This window comes from Panthera tigris, chromosome A3 (genome assembly GCF_018350195.1).
Source record: "Panthera tigris isolate Pti1 chromosome A3, P.tigris_Pti1_mat1.1, whole genome shotgun sequence".
In the NCBI taxonomy this organism is placed as follows: Eukaryota; Metazoa; Chordata; class Mammalia; order Carnivora; family Felidae; genus Panthera; species Panthera tigris.
The window spans coordinates 30,334,866-30,355,507 of NC_056662.1; the positions used below are offsets into that span (position 1 = coordinate 30,334,866).

General features: G+C 36.7%; 1 protein-coding gene across 3 annotated transcripts in view; it reads right to left on the reverse strand.

Moving 5' to 3' along the window:
• The window catches only part of RNF24 (ring finger protein 24), a 73,664-nt gene that overhangs the window by 52,399 nt on the left and 623 nt on the right, over positions 1 to 20,642 (reverse strand). Inside the window, exon 1 of one of the 3 annotated variants that reach the window (XM_042980852.1) lies at positions 998 to 6,146. The exons of the other annotated variants lie outside the window; for them this stretch is intronic. The gene's annotated coding sequence lies outside the window, so the exon portion shown is untranslated. Of the gene's footprint in view, positions 1 to 997; positions 6,147 to 20,642 lie in introns of those variants that run through there. 3 annotated transcript variants of the gene reach the window in all.

Sequence of the window (20,642 nt, forward strand, 5' to 3'; positions counted from 1 at the left end):
CATATACATACCATATATTAAGGAAGTTTCCATCTATTCTTAATAAACTACTTTTTTACTAAATTGGAAAATGCATTGCTTGAGGATAACAGATTTTATTTTTTCATTTTACCAACTCGGTAACAATCTTTTTAATATTTCTCTTCTTCAAAGATAAGCAATTGAAAAAAAAAAGAATCTGCTGCAGATCAGCATTTTTAGAATGTACCAATATATTGATACTAATACAAAGTTTAAAATTATGTGTTTCTGCCCTGTCTTGAGAGACATTTTGTTTAATTTGTGGTTCACTAAAACTAGATATTCCAAAAAAAAAAGATAAGCAATTGAGGACTACTGATGAGCAGCTCTGACTTCACGAGATCTTCTATTTCTTTGGCCTTTTGGTCTTGGCTTTAAATTAAAAAAAATTTTTTTTAATGTTTACTCATTTTTGAGAGGGAGAGAGAGAGACAGAGCACAAGCAAGGGAGGGGCAGAGAGAGAGGGAGACACAGAATCCAAAGCAGGCTCCAAACTCTGAGCTGTCAGCACAGAGCCCAGTGAGGGGCTAGAATTTACACTGTGAGATCATGACTTGAGTGGAAGTTGGATGTTTAATCTACTAAACCATCCAGGCACCCCTGGTCTTGGTTTCAGATTGGGATTTTTGAAAAAGAGCCTGATTGATCTACATGAGGCTGCTTTAATGAAACAGCTAAAAATCAAGACAAAGCAAGAAGAATAATTAACATCTGATTGAAACCAGACAGCAGTCCTTCACCAGGTACTGAATCAGAGCATTAAACCACCTGAAATATGGATTTAGAATCAACTTTATAACCCTTAGATGTAAAATTTAAAAAAATTAAATTTCGCCACAGACACCTCAGCACTACTTAAATATATTGGCTGAGCTTTTTTTTTTTTTTCCAATTTGTTATAGAATAACTTACTTTTGGAAACAAACTACAAGTTTGTATATAGGCCTCATATAATTGGTAGACTGGACATTGTACCTTTCTAGGGTCTTTTTTGAAAGTAGATCCACAGCTTCCACTGATGACTTTCACTTTAAATTTCAGGAAAACCAACAAATTTGGAGCTTTCATATTTGAAATTCTCTTCTTAGTGTTATGACTTCTAAAGCAAAAGGGCTAGACATTGGCTTAAATAAGTAAAAATAATGTTCATGTAAAATCTCTATATTAAGTATACTATACAATATTCAGCTTACTGCTTTGTGGTTCTTAGTCATATTGGTTCAAGTTCAAACTGACTGTTAATGATAAAAGACTCAAAATAATGTAAACACAATTATAAATATATCACCTATGGATTCTGATTGCACTCAATGCTACAATACAATTAATCTAGGGAAAAAAATAACCTTAAAAATCTCTGAAACTGGAGAATCTTTTTTCTTCAAACAATTCTTTAGGATATGAACCAAAGTGAACATTTTGCATAGTGTTTTAGAGTTTATAACTAGCATTCACATATATAAATCTCATTTAATTCTTAAAATCACTGTGGGATGGGTATTATACTTTGTATTCAGATGAAGGAATTGAGACTAACAAAGGTCAAGGTAGCTGCCCTACAGAAAACAGTAGTGAATGGTGGAAGAGGGACTGAAACTCACATCTGAATCCAAATCCTTTCTTCTTCCCATAAGATCCTACTGCATCCTACTGTTGCATCCTACTGTTAGTGTTTCAATGGATGTACAAATGATTTCTGGGATTCCTGTGAGCAGTGAGTATGCTGATGCATCCTGGTTCATTGTTGTTGCCTTAGAGAGAGACTCAAGAAAGGCCAACAATATAATTACCAAACAATTTGGAGCTGTGAATATACATGTATATTTAAACTTTTAATTTTGAAATAATTTTAGATTTTCAGAGAAGCTGCACAAGTTACCATAAACCTTTCACCTAGCTTCCCCTAATGTTAAAATCTTACACAACCACCAGGACAGGAAATCAAGACTGGTGTAACACTACTGTACTGCCGACTTCATTCAAATTTCACCAGTTTTTCTATTGATTTTTTTTCTTTTCTAGGATCTACTCCAAGATCTCACATCCCATTTAATTGTGTCCCTTTATTTTTCTCCAATCTGTGACAAAGAACTGTGTCTTTTAAATTAAAATTAATTAAAGTTTATTTTATTCTGATTCTGAAAATGTCATGGCATTTCTGGAAACAGCACTGACTATTGAAAACATCACTTGGGAATTGCTGGGTATACGTGATAACCAAGAACACATCCTGAACAAAGAGCCAGAGTGGCCTGAAAGACAGAAAAAGAGCCACTCTTTAAATAAAGGAAAAAGTCAGCTGTGATAATCTGGAGAGGTCAGTTGTATTTAAGACGTTTGTCCACAGAAAATACACGAACAATCACTTGTAACTCCCTGGAAAAACACAGGTTACCAGACAGAAATCAATGCAACTCTGTTTAATGGAGCCGTCATGAAAGGTTATTATTATTATTATTTTTAATTAAAGGACTTGAGTTTGTTCAGTCTATAGATAAGGTAACTTAATAATTATATTCAAGTATACGAAAGGTTATTAGAAGGCACTACATTTCCTTTACATATGGATCACCTTTTGTAAATTGTATCATAAAAGTGGCTGAGTTGTGGCTAACTCTAAATCAAACCTGAACCACTGGGAAGGTGCACAGACAGACCCTGTTCAAGTTACTTTGGGGGAAGTGCCAAGAAGGTCCTCTATAAACTTTTATAGGTTACCTCCTATTCTTGAAAGTTCTGGGTTGAGCACATTAATTCCAGAACTTTATTGGTGAATTCTCAATTACCAAAAAGGTAATGGTTTTTTAGAATTCATTCGTACAGCTTAGAATCCCTGAAGAAGAAAGATTACATGGCATAAACTATACGTACTAAAACCTAAACAAGGAAGTTAAGTAAACCACAAGCACTTCTAGAGTAGTAAAACAAGAACAAGTTAACAAATGAAAAAGATTCTGTTGATTGAAGATTCTGTTATTGTACAGCCTTAAAATGAGAGAAAACAATGTCTCTGTGGTTTAGAAATTCATCAGCCAGGAAATGAGGGTAAATCAGAGGGCTCCACCACAGTAAGTGAGCTCTATGGAAGATGCCATAGCAGAGGCATTAAGTGCAGATTCAACCTTAGCCATTTCCCTCACTATGGCTGTGGGCAAGTCTCAATTCCCTCATATGTTAAGTGGGGATAGTTACCACATCTGTCTCTGGAGGGTGTACCTGGTATATAGTGAGTGTTCATCAACATTATCAGGGTCTTTTCTAGTTCTTTGTTGCAAGGTTAGCATTGGAATTAGCGTCTGAATTTTCTCGTGTCAGGGATAATATGAGTCTAGGCCGCGTTTTCCTGGGTCATTCTTTTCCAATCCAAATCTTTGAGCCTGGGCCACAAGTGAACTTCTTTCTGATGTGACTTGGAATAGGGAATTCTGGGAAATGGGAATTAGTTTAGCTACATTTCTTCAACAACAGTTATAGATGGCTGATCTGTGTAAATCAAAAGCCTATCAGTTTTTAGATCTTAATTTTGTAGGAGAATTCTACAGCCATAAAACACCATCTAAGATGTTCATGACTAACTTAGCAAACCTCAAATAGTTATGAAGCCAGCGAAGTGTACAGGCTGTCTGGTACTTTGACACTGGTGATGATTACCTTAAGTTTATAGATAGTTTACCTTGTATTGCCTCAGGTTTATAGATATTATAGTCCTATGCATAGCCTCAAAGGCTCTCCTTTGTCTACTGGGATTGCTTTGTTCTTTTAAGAAAGATATGGGAAGACATCATCCTTAAGAGGATTTTAGGCAGGCTATGGAACAGCTGAGATAATGGCACAGATGAAACATGTTATTTCAATATTCTGGGGGTGAGTCTGGTTCTGCTGATTTTGTATTTTCAAAAATTCTGAAAAGGTCATAATCATTCCAAAACAGTGAATAATTCTTCTCTAAATGGGTTTTTAAGAGTGAAGACTTGCAATATCATTAGCCCTTAGAGGCTCTTTCCTATATAAAAAAATTTTTATAAGACCACTACTAATCTTCATCATGCAAAACACTATTATTTTGATTTTGTAGATGGATATATTAGAGACTATTTATAAGTCTGTAATTTTTCTCCCTTTTCAAGATCAAGAATAAGATGGGTGGCTCAGGTCAAATGAAGCCTTACAAGGCATATGTTCTCTCTAAAGTCATTGTACATCTAGGGTTGGGTCTATTCTCTGCTTGATCAGTTCTCTTGGGGGCTACTGGGCTCAGTGGGAAAAATTCACACTAACTAAACTCACAAGAGCCTGGTTCATAAATCTTAGTATCAACTCATGAATTCAAACCAGGAAATTGACCTAGCAATTCTCTCTTGGAAGATCTTATGCATTAACCCAGTTACAGAAAAGAGAATCACATATTCTTAAGAGATGTTCCCATTACATTGTCGGCTCTTCACCTATAAAATGACATTTCCATTTTGAGAACCAGTATCACCTACTAGAAATAGAAAACACTCCTTCTTTAATGGAAGAGATACAATGGCAAATGCTCCTTAGTTTTCCCTTTCATTTATCATCAACCAGATTGTAGTGGACTCCCCACCCCCAGTATCTTTTCTTCCTTTCTTCCACTATAGGTAGAACTTTTAGTGAGGCACATGGCTATACTTCCCACCTTTCCTTGCAGCTATGCATGGCCATATGTCTCACGGATTCACATGTGATGATTCACATGGAAATATCTCATAATTATGCTTAACAGAGCAGTGAAGGTACCTTCTACTTTCTGCTTCATCCCTCTCTCCATTCTGCTTCCTGTAATGTGGATATCACCATCTTGCTCAATAAGAATATGGTTTACACCCAAGAGGGAGGGTAGAGTGCTAAGAAGGAAAAAGGGACAATTTTAGGTAAGCAGTCCCTGATGTCATGGAGCTCCATACCAGACTTGTGCCAACTATTACATGAGTGAGAAATAAAATTTAATCTTGTTTTAAGCCACTTTTTGTTTTGGGTTTTCTGCTACTCATAGCTGAATATTTATCTCATATATAGATGTTCTGGGTGAGTATTATTTTAAATTATTTTATATTAATAGTCCATTTGGAATATCAGACCATGGCTCCAAATTCTATTTCAGAAAAATTTGATTTTCGCTAAATTGATATTTAGCCTTCTGTCATGACACCACATTAGAAAACTAATTAGAACACAGGAAATCCGACATTACAACACCCTAACCTCTTGATGTAATGTAGGAAGTAGCCTGGGCCCATCAGTAGTACATTTACCAATTACCTTCACAGAATCACAGAGTTAAAGACCATCAGCACTAATTAAGTATCATAGTCCAATTGCTCCAATTTATAGAGGAAGAACCTGAGGCACAGAGAGGTCAGGTTTTTCAAAGTCAAAAGGCTGGCCTTTGTTTTTTGTTCTTTTTTTTAACTACATCCACAAATTTGAGGGGGAAGATGCTCTGAAGATTGTATTTCTGTGTATCCTATCTCCAACATTTATACTAATATCTATCTATCTATCTATCTATCCATCTCATTGGTTATCCCCAAATAAAATATCTAGGCTTTAGCTCACCAAGCTCACATAAAAATAAAAAATGCAGTATGTAACCACAGACATTAGCACGTAACAGGTAGCACGTAAACACAGACATTATATGATAATGTCTGAGGTATGCAGAATATTCAACAGGAAAATTAGTTACAAAAGGAAAATAGCAAATAAAAATGAGAGTGTGCAACAGTTTGTTACAACAGTCCCACAGAGTTATATCTTATTATCCATATTGAATGATGTACCTATAATTATGACATTATTCACATACACAAATGAAGCTAAAAAGAATGCTGAGACATGAATGAATCTTTTCCACAGTCTATGTTAGAACACCATTCTTTGGTTGGCAGTTACAGTAACTATTTGTAGAACTTTTCTCATCATCTGTGATTGACAACCAGTCCTGAGATACCAGTCAACTTTACTTAAAAGAAAATCATTTCATCTCTTCTCCCTACAGGATAGGTTAGTGTACCTCTATGAATCTTTTTAAACATGTTTACTTGTTTTTGTGACTGGAGGGATGGGCAGAGAGAGGGGACAGAGGATCTGAAGTGGGCTCTGCACTGACAGCACAGAACCCGATGCAGAGCTTGAACTCACAAACTGTGAGATCATGACCTGAGCTGAAGCTAGATACTAACTGACTGAGCCACCCAGGCGCTCCCAGCTCTAGGAATCTTAGTATCTCTTTTTGTTATAAAAGAGAACATAGATAGACCTTGAAAATATCATGCTAGTAAAAGAAGCCAATCACAAAGGACCACATATTGTCTGATTCTTTTTATATGAAAGCCCAGAATAGGTAAAATCTATAGAGATACAAACAGTAGATTAGTGATTGCTTAGGGTGGAGAACGGGTGAGCAGAAGGGGCAGGATGGAAGAGTGATGGCTAGGATACGGATTTCTTTTTGAGATAATCCAATAACAATGAGAATATTGTTAATATTAACAATGAGAATATTCTAAAAGTGACTGTGGTGATGGATGCCTAACTCTGAATATACCAAGAACCACTCACTGCATTGTACACTTCCAATGTATGGGCTATAAATTATGTCTCGGAAAAGCTGTTTATAAAAAGGGGAGAGGGAAGAGAACAGACTTAAGACAAACATTAGAAATGATGTATCCAGAATCTCCTAAAAAGTTAAGAAAGTATGCAGAGCAGTTAAGTGGTAACAATTTTTTTTAATATCATCTGACTGCTATTGGAATGGAACCAGCCACAGCTCAGTAGCCAGGTGAAAATGGCAGCATCACGGTCTCATCCTTATGAAAAGGAGATCACTGACATGTAGCGAGGATTGTTTGTTCTTGTGTTCCATTTTGTGTTCAACTCTTTCCATGTTCCATCAAATTGCCTAACAGCAAAAATCATTAGGAGAGCACTTTATTAAATGAGATAGACCATGCTCACAATATCTCTGAAGTAACTCAATTATAAATTCAAAAACTCTGAAACATTCCATTAGAATTACCTTCATTGAAGCACACAGTTAACAAATAGTAGGGCCAGAACTTAAATACCACATGCCTTTTTTGCCTTTAGGAAATTAAACTTGTAATTAACTGCAAAAATGTATGCTAGGTTTATAAGAGTTGGAAAGTTAGTCTGAATAAAATCTAAATGTGAGTTCCACTGATTTCACTACATTTGTTCTTATTTATCTTAGCCTGCAGAAAGTATTGAAATTCCTTATGAGGAGCCAGTTTTCATTTGCTTTATAGGAACTTTTAAGTCAGATTATATTTAAAATGTCAGAAAAAGAATATTAGAACTACAACCTCAGATCTAATAAATTCAGAATTGAACTATACCTTAACTTCATTAAACGTACTGGAGCTATTTAATAACAGTTATTTACCACAACATGTGAGATTTCTATAAATTCAGACTGAACAATACCTGGCTCTTAAAAGATACTCAGTAAGGGGGTGCCTGGGTGGCTCAGTCAGTTAAGTGTCCAACTTGGCTCAGGTCATGATCTTCCAGTTCGTGGATTCAGGCCCCGCATTAGGCTCTGTGCTGACAGCTCAGAGCCTGGAGACTGCTTTGGAGACTCTGTGTCTCCCCCTCCCTCTGTCCCTCCCCTGCTCAAGGTCTGTCTGTCTCTCTCTCAAAAATAAATAAACATTAAAAAAAAAGATACTCAATAAGAATTTATTGATATGAATAAAGGCAAGACAGTAAATCCAAGCAGCATACTGGATGAAATAATTGAGATATTCCTAAGAAGACAAAAGCCACCCTTGTGTGAGAATACACAAGCTTTGTGGCCTCCAAAGAGGAGAGTTTCAACCCCACAATTCCAGTACTCCACCACTTTCTAGCCCATACAGCACTTAACAAACAAGGAAACAAGACAAAGGCTGCATCTTGGGGCCCAGGCCCAGGGGCTTCCTGCTGCATTAAATGAAGGTGAGGAGGCAACAGCTGAAATACAATTTCCTAGAGGGCTCTTAAAAACAACAACAACAACAACAACAACAACAATCTTCATCCTAATAGTGAAATCAACTCTACTACTCAGTAAGTGCAATGACTTAAAGAGAGTAGGTGTTCCACAAGCATCTGTGTTAATTCTAAAGTAGGAAAAGGTAATGGGTTTTTGTTTGTTTTTGTTTCTTGTTGGGTTTTTTTTGGTGCTGAAACCTAGGAAAATATAATTTTCAATACTAAAACCATTTCAGAGTCCTGATGAGGAATAGTTTTTATACTTAGCTCAACTGACTAAAAATAAGTATAGATCTTATTGATGGTCTCTTGAAAGATCCCTTTATAACAGCATTCTTTATCTTTCAGAAAAGACACACGGTATTATTATTTAAAAATAATAGTAGGCAAGGGTATGCCTATGAAAAATCATATTAGCACAAACTTTTAACGGCTTTCTCAAGTAACATTACAGACTCTCTAGAGATGGTCACTAAGCTAAGAACACTGGCCTCTTTAATTTTCATTTGGTATCAAGGTTACTTTCCCCACAACACACAAATTCAAAAGATGAATAAAAACAATCTGGATTAAGGTAAATGAAGCATGACAAATAAGTAAGGCTTTTTTTTTCAGCATGACTTTATTTAGTAGTTTTACTGGATAAGAATATGAAGACATGAAGTTAAACAAGAAGTATTAGGAGAAATGGTGATCAAGAGACACATAAAGTACAATTTAAATAAAAAGAATGATATCCAATAAAGAATTCTCCCTGTCTTTAAAGATATTCAAACATTAGTTCTACAACATACAACTCTGATTTCTTTACACACAATTTCACAAAAACACTGACAATATTTTAAGGACACACACACAAAATGCTCAGCCCGGGAAGAATGAATGGATAGATATTCAGGGGCTGGGCCAAATTGACTCTGGAAATCCCCTGATTTTTTAATCCTAATCTAGTACTCTTTCCTCTTCACTGCTTGATTCTAGTCTATAACAGGCTTTCATATATACACCTTGAACTTTCAGAGCAACTGGAGTCCACATTCTCAATTGTAAAAGAAAAGCAATCGTTCACATTTTGCTATAGTACTCAGAATTTCACTGTGACATTCATTAAAACAAAAGATTAACTCAATTCTTTTTATTCTGATTCAAACTCATTATCTTTTATCAAGAACACAATTATTATAAAAATACTTGACAGGGGCGTCTGGGTGGTTCAGCCGGTTAAGCGTCCGACTTCAGCTCAGGTCATGATCTCACAGCTCGTGGGTTGAGTCCCGCATCGGGCTCTGGGCTAACAGAGCCTGGAGCCTGCTTTGGATTCTGTGTCTCCCTCTCACTCTCTACGCCTCCCCTGGGTCATGCTCTGTCTCTCTGTCTCAAAAATAAACATTAAAAAAATATTAAAAAATATACTTGACAGCCTCTTATACAAAGCATATTTCAGGGTAACCCTAAATAGCCCTACTTGATGAGATAGTCTTCTTTACAGAATTCCTGTTACTAAATGTGGATCAGATAACAGAATAAGAAAATCACCATTCTGCTGCAATGGATGAAATATGATACTGACATGACCATCAGTGGAGTCTTTTATCATTACTACAAGCAGGGTAGCCAGGCACAACAGCAGGCCTCTGGATGTGGTATAATATTAAGCACCTCCTAAGCATTCTTGCCAAAGCACTGAAGTCTGATTTTAGTCAAGCCTCTAGAGCTAACTTCCATTTGTAGGAAACACTAGGAATAGATTAATAAACTCACACCATGAAGAAGCCAACAGACAAATCCCAAATGTGAGATATTCCACAGGACAAATGACCTGGTTCCTGCAACTAACTAGTCCATGACATACCAAAAAAGGTGGGGAGAGAGGGTGGGAAGAGGATGTGCCCTAGATCAAATTAGACACGAGAGACAAAATGACCAAAAGTGGTCCAGGGACTTTGAATCCTGGTATGAACAAGACATCTCTAAAAAACATATTCTTGAGATAATCAGGCAAACCTGAATAGGGTCTATCTACTAGATGACACCAAGAAGTAAATGTTAATTTTATTAGGTGTGAGAATGGCATTTGGGGTCTATAAGACAATGTCTACTTTTTTTTAGAAATACATTTAGAAATATGTCAGGGTACATACACTGAAATGCTGGAGATTTGCTTTAAAATACCTCAGCAAACAGGGGCACCTGGGTGGCTCAGTTGGTTGAATGTCTGACTCTTGATTTTGGCTCAGGTCATGATCCCAGGGTTTTGGGACTGAGCCCGCACTGGGCTCTGTGCTGAGCATGGAGTCTGCTTAAGATTCTCATTCTCTCTCTCTCTCTCTCTCTCTCTCTCTCTCTCTCTCTCTCTCCCTCTGCCCCTCTCCCTTGCTCACATTCTCTCTTCTAAAATAAAAAAATTAAATATTAAAAATTAAAAAAAATACCTCAGCAAATGAAGGTGAAAGAAAAAAGGATAAATGAAACAAATGTGGCAAAACGCTGGTAACAGCTGAACATCTTGTGATGGGCATATGGAGGTATGTTGTACTATCTACTTTTGAATATACTTACAATTTTTTTATAATAAAAAAATGAAAAAGAAGAACCTCACTACCAGAGAAGTATGAAAAACAGTACAGGTGGGTGTTGTATGGAAACCAATTTGACAATAAACTTCATACATTGAAAAAAAAAAAGAAAAACAGTACAGGTAAATCTTTTAAGTCATATTAATCTTGGGTAGAAAATAAACGGATCAATAAAAAAAATCAATGGCAGTTGATTATTTAGAAATCGAGTTATAAGGAGAAACATCAATTTTCTCTCTGTACCATATGGTCAGTGCTACAGACTGAATGTTTGTATCCCCCAACCCTCAATTCATATATTGAAACCTAATCCACAATGCGACTGGTATCTGAAGGTGATTACATTATGAGGGTGAAGCCCTCATGAATGGCATTAGTGCCCTTATTTTTTTTTAATGTTTATTTATTGGGGTGCCTGGGTGGCTCAGTAGGTTAAGCGTCCAACTTCAGCTCAGGTCATGATCTCCTGGTTTGTGGGTTTAAGCCCCACATCATGTCAGCTCTGCTGACAGCTCAGAGCCTGGAGCCTGCTTCAGATTCTGTGTCTCCCTCTCTCTGCCCCTCCCCCACTAACTCTCTCTCTCTCTCTCTCTCTCTCTCTCTCTCTCTCTCTCTCTCTCAAGAGAGCGTGTTCGTGTGCAGGCAGAGTAGGAGCACAGGGAGAGGGGGATAGAGGATCTGAAGCCCATGTGGGGCTCAAACTCACAAACTGTGAGATCAAGATCTGAGTTGTACACTGAGCCACCCAGACACCCTGGGATTAGTGCCCTTATAAGAGGCCCAGCCCAGATAGCTCCCTTGCCCTTATCCACCACATGATGACACAGCAAAAAAGCAAAATGTACAATCTATGCACTAGGAAGTGGGTTCTCACTAGACACCAAATCTGTAGGCGCCTTGATCTTGGACTTTCCAGCCTTCAGGACTGTGAGAAATTTCTGTTATTTATAAGACACCCAGGCTAGGGTATTTTGTTATAGCAGCCCAAATAGACAAAGACATTCAAACAGCTACGGAATATATCATTTTATTCCTGAAGTAGGTTATTCCACTGAAAATCCACAGCAGAGAACAAGCAGTTTCACAGACTACATTAAAAAAACACAACTTTTAAGAACACAGCTGTTGGCTTTCTCTCCTCAGAATTGTGTCATGCTTTTATATAATTCTGGAGTTCTAAATGGGTGGTGGTAGTGAACTGAAATAACAAAAATTGAGACACAGAAAACAGAAATCACAGCTGCATTTTGAACTGAATGCTATGAATTTTTTTCTTTTTATGTAATCATTTGATCGCTTTTCTAAGAACCCTGGACCTACTTCACATCCCTCCTGAAATAGTATTTTAACTTTTTAGTATGCAATGTTCATAATGTATTCCACACAGAGTGCTGATTAAGGCTCCTTGGAGCTCCATTTTCTTATCTTCCAAGTAGTTCAAAGTAAACCAAACAGAAAAATCAATAATCTTCCAGAAACATCTTCAAAGCATAAAACATTTCATTTCTAATGGAGCAGTGGTCCTTAACATTTTTTTTAGGGTTATGAATCCCTCTGAAAATCTTTTTATAGAAAAAAATGTAGATTTTTTTCCAAAGATTTTATCATAGCTCTGAAGGCTCCTGTTAGAAACCTTTGTAATACAGTGTTCTCATGGATATGCAACTCTAAACAAAGTACAAATTCATCAACTCAACACTAAAGGCCTCCCATGAATTGGCTCAGACTTTTCAACCCCATTCACCACTATTTCTCTAAGTACCACACTTTAGTCAAATGCATTAGTTATGGTTCCCTGAATATGCCTCCCTATCTTTGTTCTGGATATTTCCACCATCTGCACATTTCAGGCTATCTCGACCATTTATTCTTCATGGTCTGTCATAAGCAATACAACCTCCATGAAACCTTCCGATTCCCTAAACCTCCCTCTGAACTTGTCTTCTATCCTATACTTTCAAGACTTTTCCCCATTTTGTATCATGGTTTATCAAATACTTATCTAATCCGGGATTCTGAGTAACACAGCAGTGAAAAATGAAAATTATCACTAAAGAAGTTCTTACCCCTACAACAGGTTGAATGGTGGCCTCCCAAAAGATATGTCCACATCTTTACCTGAGGAATATGACCATATTTGCAAAAAGGGTCTTTGCAGATATAATTAAGAATCTGGAGATAAGATCATTTTGGATTGTCCGGGTGGCCCCAAGTCCAACGACCACGTCTTTAGAATAGAAAGAAGAGAAGGCCATATGAAGAGAGAAGCAGAGATTAGAATTATGTAATCACAAATCAAGGAATGGGTGGAACCACCAAAAGCTGGAAAAAGCAAGGAAGGTTTCTTTCCTAGAGTCTTTGGAAGGAGTGTGGCAGGCAGCCTTGCTGACATTTTGATTTCAGACTTCTGATCTCCAGAACTGGAGAAACCTGGAAGCCATCCACTTTGTCATAATTTGTTATGACAACACTAGGAAACTATACAGTCCTTTCTAATTATTTTTATTTGCTTCATTTTTTGTTTACTGTGTAGTTCTGCAATGGTTAATTACTTCAAGAGCATCAGAAGAGATTTTAAAAAAATGTACAGGCTCTTCAAATCTCTCCTTATTTGCTTGCTATTTTCTGCAACAGTCTCTGAATTCCCTTTATCAACAATCTTCTCAAAGTACCAGTGCAGGATAGCATCTGAATAGGAAAGAGCTGTATTCTTGTGAAAGTTGACATTATCAACTGTGACATGTGGTGGGTTGGAGGACAAAAACCTGGGTTCTAAACTTGGCTTCTGACCTTGTGAACCTGAACAGGTTACTTCTTAGACCTCTTATCATCTATGAAAAATCCTTTGAGGGTTGCTGTGAGGAGAAAATAAGCAATACATGTAAAGCTACTGACAAAAAAGGTATTTAGTAAAGGTTAGCTAATGTGAAGGATGATTTTCTGGGTATAATATTGCCCCTGGCTATTAATCTACTGTTCTATGATTAAAAAAAAAAAATCACTCTTACTGCCATAATAGTTCATCCTGGCCTGTTTTCAAGGACAATTAATAACTTTAAGTAAAAACTTTAATTATAGCCAAGCATGAGACTTTCCAGCATATTTCCAAAGAAGTTTTGCAATTTCTTTCCTGCTAAAGGAAAAGAATGAAAGCCTACACCTCTGATTTTCCTTCCCACCCACTTCCTTATAAACTACATTAGCTCATACTTTGGTGTTTCATTATCTGCCAAACTTTTTCTTTCAGTTCAAGATGAAGAGCCTATTTGGATAGGACACCTACATTCTATTTGAAGTTTATATCACTGAGCATAATTTTTCATGCTCAGAGTTGGGAGAAAATAATAAAGAGATACAAATAGTTCATAACTTTTTGGTTTGCCTAGATGAACTTAACAAATATAGATGATGCAGCACCATTCAATCTCCAAATTAAAAAAAAAAATTTTTAAAGGTAACATAAAGCATGCTGATAGACTGTGGCAAAATTATTAATTTTTAGAATTCAATAAACACTGTCATCAAATGAACTGAATGCTCATACTTGTAATGCCATATTTGTACTTCTTTTGTTCTCAAATTATTCTGACATTCCAATTTTAGTATATGCGCTGCTGAAGGGAACACCCAAATTATTCTGACATTAAGTTTGCTAATGGAAGAACTGTATCTGATATAAACACCTGCCTAGTTGTGAAAACATAAATAACAGACAAAATGAGACACAGATTTTCAGGCAACACACATAATTAACCTTCTACAGAAACCTATGGTTTATATAGGAGCAAGTTCTTTGACAAGGTGAAAATTTACTAATCTGAATGACCAAAACTTTAGAAGATTAAGAACAGGAAAACCTCACTTTAAGAAAAGTCAATAAATGGGGTGCCTGCGTGGTTCAGTCAGTTAAGTGTCTGACTCTTAATCAGGTTCGTGAGTTCGAGCCCCTCAGCGGGGGCTGTCAGTGCAGAACCCACTTGGGATTCTCTCTCCCTCTCTCTCTCTCTCCCTCTCCCTTGCTCTGCCCTTCCTGGGTGCATGCTCTCACAAAATAAATAAACTTAAAAAAAAAAGACAATAAATAAAAAAAGGAACTTGGAAAGTAGGTAGGTAAACTGGAAGTTATTTACAATGTAAAAACATTCATTATGGTTACTTTAGTAGTAAGCAACTCTAATACACCTAATAGCACTAAATGCATAAAAATTCAAGTTGCATTACACTTTTTCAGAGCAAATTCACAATTTAATGTGAGATTCACTTGTAATGGCATCTAAAAAGTGGCTTTCTTTCCTTGCCACACAGGCTTGCTCCAACTCTCTGGAGTACCATGGAGGCAGAGAGCAACTCTCTGGTGTCAGACTGTCCTTAGGGCAGATGGAAGGCCCAGGCTGGTTTTCCCAGGAATGACCAACCAAAAGTAAGGCCGCTGGCCAGCTACTCCTGGGCCAGCTGGCATGGAACAAAGTGTCTGGTTCCTACCTCCAGAGCAGGGGAAACTCAGCCAGCTGGCTTTCAATGGACGGCACTAGTTGGAGTGCTCACAATTCCTTTCAAACCATCTGGCATTCTTTTTGAACCCTAAATTTACCAAGCACTACACTCTGCTCTCCGAAATGCACAGATAATTGGAGGAATCCCCACTGCCTACCTAGATAAGAAAAGAAAGAGGTAGAATAACTGCTAAATCAATTACTTCAAGAAATAATTTCTCAAGTTAAAAGTTGCTTTCAATTTTAGCTTGTACATTATCTACCTTAAAATCTAAACTATTCCCATGATTATCAGGTAAACTTTCAAAGTAAAGATCAAGTCAAATAATAAGGAAATAGGCTAAACAGACAATTTAACATGCAGAAAAGTTGTAAAAATCCCTTAAGGCTTGCAGGACCTGACTCACTCTACTCTGAACTTCTACAGAGCCTGTCTGTATCCTTCAAAGTCCCTAAAAGTGGACTTTGTATTGCTACATATACTTATCTTCCCAGCCACCAAGTTAAGTGAAAACAACAGTGTCTTACAGCTACTTCTGAAAAAATATCTGTTAATGATGTATTGGGTGTTTTAAAAGTTCCATTTCTAGAAATATTAGAAAACTTAATGTGGAATAACATGAAGAAAGGGCCTCACTTCCAGGCAAGCCAAAGAACAGGATTTGGCTTGAAATAAAAAAAATATTTTATCAAGTGTTCAAAATGATTTATTAAGTGACCAACTGTTGGGAAGTGCAGAACTTGCTATAGGGTGTTCACCTATCAATTGTAGATCATTTTACTAATCTATCACATGGGGTAATATGAGGAATAGAGATGCAAGCAATCAGAAAAAGGACAAAAACAGGTGAGTCACATTTATAGCCAATATACCTTATGTGATGTAAGTACTCTGAACAAAAATATTAGATCAAATATTAGAAACTGAAGAAGGCTATACAAATAACTGCAATTGTAATTTTCACTGTGTTTACCCCCATGCCAAGTACTGACTTTAGCATTTTACATATTATTTCATTTGACCCACACAACAAACATATGAAGTGGGTACTATTATTATTTCCATCTTGCAGGTGAGGAAACACAGTCATCAGGAAACCTGTCCAAGATCACATGGCTAAACTGAAAGAGCTGGAATTCAACTCCAAGCATCTGGGTGCAAAAAATGACAGTATTAAGTTATACTTATGAAAGAATGAAATGTAATATAGAGAAAAATTCAATTAATATAGTCTTTGTAATGTTTTCAACTCTAAGTGTAGCATAAGTTGGTAATTAAAAAAATAAACACTGATTTTTTTGTCAGAAAAAATTTTTTTAAAAGCAAGAGCTAGTCTACCAGGTTAAAAATGTCAGTTTTACCCTTTTTTGCCCATACATTGAGTAGGTACTTGTGCCAGTTGCTATTCTAAGGGACATGGTGGTAAACAGGGCAGATGGAAGTCATTGCCTTCTTGGACCTGATGTTCCAAGGGGGTAAGACACACACACACACACACACACACACACACACACACACACACCAGTTAACAACAGAATTTCAGAGAGTGACACATTTTACAAAGAGGTAGGGAGGAAATGTACAGTTCTCTTTTGAGACATTTAACCATGACGGTAAATGAAGAGGATGGATGGGAGGTCAGAGGGAAGTTTTTAATTCTGTTGTAATTTTAAAATTATTTTTAAAGATGGGCAATGTCAGAGCATGTGTGCATGCTGACATGGATAGTGGCCGTGGAGAGTTGCTGATGATGCAAAAGACAGGCATATATTCAGAAGTGAAGTCCTTGAGTAGGTATGAGGGGGAATACAGAAGGGAGTGAAGTTAGCCTCTGATAGAAAGAAAACATGGGCCCTAAAGAAGGTGGATTTCTAGATTCAGTGAAGGGAAGCTGAGTGGTATCTGTCTTATAACTTCTAAACCTCAATGAAATATGAAGCCTGCTTATCTGCATGAGGAAGGGTGGGCTGCTCATGAGTTAAAGAGTGGGAAGAAATGATTAAATGGTTACAGGCAAAAACATTAGGAATCTGATAGCCTTCCTGGGCTGAGAGCATACTTCAATTTTCTGGTCATGAATCTGAAGTTCTCTAATATTCAACTACTTAATGTGTACTCAAGGAAAAGCTAGATGAGGGATAAGGCAACTGTAAAAAGAAAACAATTCAAGGCTAAAAAATAAAATAAAAAATATGTATCCATGAGCTATATCAGAGTCACTGACAATGTCCAATTAAACTGTTGTCTATCTACGTAGCTCCATTTGTCTCCATCTTCTCAGAATAGAAATTCTTGTAAGTAATATATTTGTTGTATTTAGTCATGACATATTTAATTATGAAGGTTAAAGATTGTTTCTTTTTGGTCATGAATGGTTCTGTCACTTCCTAAGGTGGATTTAAAAAAATGAACCGGATAGTCTTATTGTAGATTCCAGAGGTGATTCCATTTCATGGCTTGAAGAAACTTCCTCTGTGTTAACTGAGATCCTAAAACAGAAACATCCTAAAATCTTCCAAAGTGGGAGAAAAAAGAGAATGGGGATTAGACTTGGGTTGGACTTCTTAACAGAAATACCAGAAGCCAACAGAACAATGCCTTCAGAAGAGGGTGGCTAATTTTTGATGTAGAATTCAATATTCAGCTAAACCACTATTCAAGTGTGAGGGTAAAATGAAGACATTTCCAGATACGCATCTTCTGAATTCAGGAAGAAATTCAGTTTGTATGTCCCCTTTCTCAGGAAGGTGCTAAAGAATAAGGAAGAGATAGGATCCAGGAAATAAAGGACCCAACACAGTAGGAGGGCAAAAGGAATTCCCAAAGTGATGACAAACGGAAGTCCTAGGTGACAGCTAGGAAAAAGAAATACAACAGATTACCTGGAAATACTGAAAGATTATTAGTTTTGTCAGAATTTGAGAATGAGTCAGTGACTGGGACAAAGAAAACTAAGCAAATGAAAAACAAACAAAAGAGGCAATTATTTAATTTAGAGAAACAAAGTCATACAAGACAGCAAATGTAATTGTTAGTACCCTACAGGGCTCATCTGTGAATAACAGGTACACTGTCAGTCATATAAATACTGAATACTGACTTGACTGGGAAGTATAGGTAGGAGTGGGGGGATGGAAGGATGGTTATGTAGGACAACCAAGTCCTCAACTTCCAAAATAGAACTCCGCAGATAATGTCCAATGACAGATAATCAAGAAGTTTAAACATTAAAAATCAAATATAAAGGTAAATATCCGAAGGAAGTGTTGAGAGTTGAAGGTGGTTCAACATTCTGAAATTGCTGGTTTTTCACTACTCCCTAATCTAAAAAATGGCAATTTCATATAGTTTGAACTAATACATTATAATAACATAACTTTATTACTGATTTTTAAATGAGCTACCATTTGAAACAAAACAATTATTGATAGAAAATGCTCAACAGAAAACAAAATTCTACTTTCTGTTATCAGACATTGTTGGGGGGACAACATATCCCAGTTTGGAGTAAAAAAGTATCACCATACATGCTATTACCATCACTGACATAACAATATTAGTATTGCTAACAAAGAATACATTTACTAGTAAAACAACATTTAACATAATTTAATCTAGTTTCATGACAAAGACATTACTTTAGAATTTTCCTTCAAACATCATACTACACAAATGCTAATCTATGGGTCGGTAAAGACTTTGATTAACAACATGGCTGAATAAAATGGCCAAGATGTTTTTCAGTTCCTTTCTTGATACAAATAATAGCTAAGTCACTCTTGCAAAATTAAAGTTCCACAATACTGCGGTACTATGCAAGCCTATTTCAGTGATAATTCCGGTTATACTACTCTGTTTATCTAAGTCTTCCCCTTGTGGTTTGTTTTAAGGGAATTCCTAAAAAAAAAATTTCATGCCGGCAGTTATAAATTATCGGGGTTGCTTCAATATTAGTGACACTAGTTTATGAAATTAATGAAGCCTTTATTTGTAAGTTAACTTCTTTTAAGTTCAATGACATTGAAATTTTATTTAAATTCTACCATAAAATCAAAACTTCTCCAAACTGAAAAGCCAACCTTTACTAACTTTAACTTCTACAAAAAAAGAATTTGACCATGCTAACATAGACTTTTACCAAGAATAAAATATCCTTATCCAACCAATGGAAAATTTCCCCTTCAAATTAAAAGCAAATGTTTTTAATAGAGGAAATATTCATAAACAAACACATGCTATGGAAGACTGCTTAAGTTTGGATTTCATTTTGCACTGAAAAACACCAGGAATTAAAATACACGTGATTAAAAAATAAGCTTAAAGAGAATTTTAAAACTGAACCAATTCAATTATTCACATCACCCAATAAGATCCTCTTTTTTTTTTTTTTACCACCACTATGTTCAATCAAAAGATCATCATAAAAATATATTTTGGAAATATGTTTCTTATCAACAAGTGTAGCTAATTTCCTATCACTCTGCAAAATTGTAAGAGTAAAAAAGAAACTGAAAATGCAACCAACAATCTTCTACAACTTACAAGATCTGGTTTAAAAAGAGAAAAAGGTCCAACCGAAACAGCAAGGAATAACTGGTACTCTTAATGCCTCCTTTTCATCGGTCTGCATCAACTGTAACTCTTCCTAACTCCACCAAGACAACAAAGTGAGGCGGTCCGGCCCACGGAACCCAAGTCTGTGGGAACCGCAGAGCTTCCCTCTCTCTCTGGGGATGAGGACAAGGATAAAAGGTGTTCTGTTTCCCCCTAGTCCTGTAAGAGGAGCCATTGAGCTGGGCCACACAACCAGACAACAGAACACAGGAAAATTCAGATCAAAGCAAGGGCGCATGCCAGGAGAATATGCAATAAAACCCTTTGCCAAAGCATTTAGGAAAAAAAAAAAAAAAGGGGGGGGCAGCAAGGAGGTGAAGAGACCATCTTCTTAACACAGGGAGGCAGGGAGAAACAAAATCTGCTTGTACTGAGGAGCTGAGAAAACAGTGTCCTAGATATACCGAAGTATTTCTGTGGACGTGTATAGGAGTGAGTACCTTGACACTACCAATGAACGAAACCCCAAAGGCGGTGTCCTATACGTGCTGGAGTATTCCCATACACACATATATGAGCATATTTCCATTAAACCCAAAAAGCAAAGTGTTGTAGGTATACAGAGAGGAGAATATTAATTTCCAACCAACATATAAAAACATTCACTTTCAATTAAAACACGCTGGTTTTGCAGTAAGAAACATACAATATTGTTTAAAGAACACCAGAGGCAGAATTGGGTGGAGGTCTGATAAAGTAGTGTCTCTTTTTCTTCAGACCCTTTTTAATGATCTTTGATTCTCTCATTTCATAGGGGACACGGAGGAGGGACACAGACACACACACACACACACACACACACACACACACACACACACAATTAGGTCTCCAGAAACAAAGGAGGGTCTCCGGCCTATGGAAGCACACACGCCCCCACCCACAGACAGGGGGCCACCACCTGACTTTAATTA